This window comes from Erithacus rubecula (genome assembly GCF_903797595.1).
Source record: "Erithacus rubecula genome assembly, chromosome: 12".
Classification (NCBI taxonomy): Eukaryota; Metazoa; Chordata; class Aves; order Passeriformes; family Muscicapidae; genus Erithacus; species Erithacus rubecula.
Genome location: NC_136664.1, coordinates 14961071 through 14966070, shown reverse-complemented (window position 1 = coordinate 14966070; position 5000 = coordinate 14961071). Strand labels below are relative to the sequence as shown.

At 44.0% G+C, this 5000-nt stretch overlaps 1 protein-coding gene across 1 annotated transcript in view; it reads left to right on the top strand.

Moving 5' to 3' along the window:
• TSHZ3 (teashirt zinc finger homeobox 3) overlaps positions 1-5000 on the top strand; it is a 66517-nt gene that overhangs the window by 38044 nt on the left and 23473 nt on the right. The window lies entirely within an intron of this gene.

Here is a 5000-nt window from a genome sequence, read left to right as displayed (position 1 = left end):
GGAGAAAAGCAGATGGATGTGTTCTTGGATGTGAGGAAATGCCCCCTTTGCCTCTAAAAAGGCTGAGCAGTAAAATATGGAGTTCAGGCAGTTTGTCCATCCTTTTCCAGGGTCAGATCTGTGTGCAGGAGCTGCCTGTGGTTCAGCTCTGCAGAACTGGCTGAGGGAGAAAGTGCCTTTGGAGGATGCTTTTCAATTAACTTCAGCAGTTTGGATCTGGGATGAGCCATCATTGTGCTGCTTCACTTTCTCTAATGTAACTGATGATCTTCCTTTCCAAGTGGTACTTTCTGTTTCAGCCATGTCCTTTTATATTTAAACCTCAGTACATTATCCTGTGCCAAGAAGAGAAATCTCCATTCACTGAGACCAGCTCTTTCTTGTAGGATCACTTGTCTGCCTCCTCCAAAGGTGATCAGAAAGCTCTCATGAGTTAAAAAAAGAAAAAATAAAATCCTGTGTTTGGACTAGAATGCCTGCTTACAAGGTGTTGGTGGGAATTGTGGGGCAATTGTCTGTCTCTGTCAAGGGCCCTCCTTAATTATAAGATCCTAAAAATAAGATTCTGTATGTGTTTTATGACTGCAGTCTAAAAGAGGTAATATGATAAAAACTAAGGAATCTTGTTTTTGTATGTTTAGGATTCTAGCTGAGTTGTGGAATTAATGTCCTAGAAATTTTTTTCTATAAGAGCAATTTGCATCCTTGGTGGGTCTGAGAAACAGGAATAGGTGAGGATGGTCCAGGTCACTCTGTAGCAGTACTTGCCTAGTGCCTGTTTTGTCTCCTGTCTTTGCTGAGGATTTCTGGACAGTACAAACTCAAACTGGAGAAGTTACTGGTCTGTGTATCTTTCCTCTTTTCAATACATGTTATTAAGAAACTAAACTTTGTAATAAAGAAGTCTACTCAAAATAATTGTGCTGTGTTGCAGGAATACTTCTGTGATGCATTAGAAGGATAACATGCACTATTGCAACAGTAAAAGGCTGCCTTGCCAAATGTCCTTGAATTTTATTAAGTTCTGCCATCTCCTTTCTTTGTAGTATCCTTAAGTTCATAAGAAAAAGATACAGGTGTTTTCCATCTTTAAAAAATGCCTTTCCATTTCTATTGTTTGTTTTTGTTTCTAGTATTCCTTTGTTGCTGCTTCTTACTGTTGTGCTTCTCAGTGTAGCCTTGGCTGAGGAGAACCTTGTTGCTCTCAGCTGCTCTCTGTGTAGCATCAGTGGGATCTGACATCAGGGAACTGTTCCAAGCCACTTCCAAGTTTGATCTGAAATATTTCCCCCATTTTTCCTGTTGCAAAATATTTCTAGGCCGCTGGAGAGGCTTCATTTTGTCCAGGTTGCTTTTGGGTGAGCAGACAAAGTGCTTTGCAAGGACAGCAGGCACTGTGTGTTTCTGTGAGAGAACACAATGCTTTTTCTTTGTTTTAAATGCTTTTTGAATATTTTAGGGCTTGTCTACAGAGAGAGATTATATCACGTTATGGTAGGGTAGCAATTTAAAGTAGCAATTTTGAAATGAATTAAATTAATTCAGAATAAAACATTCCTGTTCTGGCACAAATTAATCATGAATAATTAATTGCAAATAATTAATGAGAAGTAACTATTTGGTATTTACAAGCCCTTAACAGTTTTAGTTCTTTCTCAGTATCTCAGTATCTCTCTGTCAAGGATCTGTTTACTGGCAGCAGCACATCAAGCCTGTATGAGAGGAAGCAGAACAAATAAAAAAAGGAAGATATATAGATTTTTGTGCTGTAGAATCTTTGGGGACTGTTCTACCCAAGGAGGTTGAAAGTACGTGTGGTTTTGCTTGCTGTTGGTTTTGCAGTTTGCCCATAGTGAAGGCCCGTAGTTAATTGTGGACTAGCTGCCCAGTGTTTTTCTGTAGGAGCAGGATGACTGATTTGTGGCTGATTTGTGGCTGTTTGAGGGTGTGTTGTGCTGTTTGTGCTGTTTGAGGGTGTGTTGTGCTGTTTGGGCTGTCCCCTGTGAGGGCTGGTGGGCCAGGCAGCCACCATGGCCTCTGTGCAGCTCCAGTGGCAGTGCTTTGATAGCATTGCTGGGAACAGGATGATTGTAGGAACAGGATGACTGTGGGAGCAGGATGACTGATTTGAGACTAATCTGTGGCTGTTTGAGGGTGTGTTGTGCTGTTTGGGCTGTCCCCTGTGAGGGCTGGTGGGCTGGGCAGCCACCATGGCCTCTGTGCAGCTCCAGTGGCAGTGCTTTGATAGCATTGCTGGGAACCTGCAGAACACACCATGAGCATTAGCTGGTGGAAGGCAGAGTGTGGGAAGGGCAGTTTCAGCCCAGAGGCTGTGAGGAGGCTCAGGCCAGTCTCTCAGAGCTCCTTAGTGCCTGGGCAGGCAGATGTGCATGGGCAGGGAGGGAATGGACAGGAGCCTGGACACGCTCTGCTCCCTGCACGTGGGGACAGGGACACAGCGTGCTCTGCTAGAGATGGGAAGGCACAGGAATGGGGTGTACATGCCACTCAGAAAAGTACCCCAAGATAACCAATATCCCAGCAGTTGGCTTGCTGTCATCTTTCCCAGAACCCCTCCCCACGCACAAGCCCCCTGGCAGCAGAGAGAGGGCTCATACATTTCCTCTATTGTTGCTTTATTAAAGATACAATAAACTCTCTCCGATTGTATCTGTTTGTTGTAATGTCTACCAGCACTGCATTCAGACAGGCGCTCGTGTGCAGAGGTGGAAATGAAGTATAAACCTGATTCCATTGTTGGGATGTGCTGCCAACACAGCACTTAACCACCACCCACCACTGACAAACAGTCTGATGGTCACATCTGCACGTCAGTCCCATAAAAGGAAACCCTGAGACTGTCAGAGTGTGAGGCAGAGCATTAGTGATTTCAATTCTGTTTTATTTTCAACTTGAAATGGAGGAAAACAGACAAAAAACAAATAAGAAAGCTAAACAGTTGCGTGAGAGCTAGCAATTTGCTGGGCTCCAAGTGACAGACACTGCATTATCATAATTGTCTCTTCTACATGATAGGACAGAAAAATAATAATGTCATTTTATTTATAGCTGGGGTGCCCCCTTTATGAGAGTCATACAAGTTTCTGCCAAGTGGAGTAGGTCAAATGACATCTTTTGATCAGGCCTGTCCAAAGAGATCAAAGATGAATGGCAGGTAATGGATATCCAATGACAAACCAAATCTAAAACAGAAATAAGGCTGCCAGAGTCTGCCAGTTACCCATTAAAGGCTCACCTAACTAAGGCAGGCTGTTTGACATGTTAGCCGACCACCTAAATCAGCCAAGCGTAGGTGCTAAAATTGTGTATTATCATTGGAAATGGCTATTATTTCCTCCGTAACATTTCTGTTAAGGCTTTGTTTGCGTAGGGCTGACCTGCAGCCAGAAGTGGAGTCCTGAGTGAAGCAAAGCCTTCAGGCTCTCAGCAGGTCAGAGCTGTTCATAGTCATTATCTAGTTTTAATTGTTTCTTTCGAATAGAGAATTGGCATCTTCCTTTGATTGTGCAAAAAGCTGCTTTTATATTCTCTGTGGATGAAGTTCTGCATCTTTTTGCCATCAGAACATGTGAGATGAAAATCCATAAGCAGCGTTGTTGTGTTCCTGTAGTGTGAAGAATAGTTTGGGCAACATCCATGGGGGAATTCTCAAGGAATCTTCTAGAGTTGAGGATATTTTTGAGACTGGTTTCTTGGTGTGAAGCATCTTTCAAAATTTTACCTAAATACCATGAATAGTAGATTTAAAAAATGTCAAGCACTTTCTGTAACAATGCACAAAGCAGTTTATTGAGGTTGAAAAAGGAACCTCCATATTTATTAATAATCTTGTTTAGTACTTCATTCATGCAGGTAGTCGGAGATATATAAAAATGTGATTGCTGTCCAGAGAATGTTAATAAACTAGAAGCCTTTTTGCTCTCTAAATCAAAGAGAGACATTAGGTATTCCAAAAGTTTCATAACTTATTTTAAACTTTTATGTTCAACATATGTTGAGGGTGGAGAGTATTTTTGTAAAGTGTTCTGTCTGGAAAGTTTAAATGGGTGTTTGCTGATTATTCCAGTTAAGTAATTAATTAAATGTTTCCCTTTTAATAATCATAATCTAGTCTCACTTTCCTCTGCTCCTATTTTTATTCTCTTCATAATCTAAAGAAAATATTTAGAAGCATAATTAGTTATAATTAGAAGCAAACAAACATAATTGCACAAGGTAATTGATTATAAAAGATTAGTAGGTACTAGTTGCAGGAGAAATGCCTATTTGATGTTTAATGATAATGATTGTTTTGGAAATATAAGGATAAAAATAAGGCCAGGTGGCAAGTGCCTACGTCTGTCTTTTAAGTTCCGCAAGCCTCACGCTCCCCGATCACTCTGCATTAAATGTGCCATTAAACGGCGTGAGCGCTGCGTCAGAGCCATCGCTGCAGCACGGCTCGAGAGGACGGACACTTGACTGTGAGGCCTCTTGGCAGGGACTTGGGGAGTGAAGTCCCATCCAATTTGTCAGGCAGCAGTGGTCTCCTCTCTGCGGAGGCTGGCGGTGCCAGGGACCCGTCACCTGCCGGGCGAGCGCCGCAGGAGCGACAGGGCGCTTATGCAGCCCCATCCCGGCAGGAGCACGGGGAAGGGCTCGGGGAGCACAGCCCTGTGTGCCTGCGCCGCCAAACCTCACCCCAAACCCTGCACCCCAAACCCCAGCAGCCCCTGGCCTCTGCCCCGGGAGCCTCGGCACGGCAGCACCGAGCTCCAGCAGCGCCTCTTCCCGGCAGAGCTGGGCGATGGGCAAATGCTGGGAATGGGTGGGCTTTACCTGGGGTCTGGGTGGGATTCTGCTGGGGTATGGGTGGGCTTCTCCTGGGGTCTGGATAGGTTTCTCCTGGATCTCCTTGCCTTGGTATACAGATCAGGTAGCACTGGGCTTTGGACAGGCTTCTCCTGGGATCTGGATAGGCTTCTCTTGGGCTTTGGATA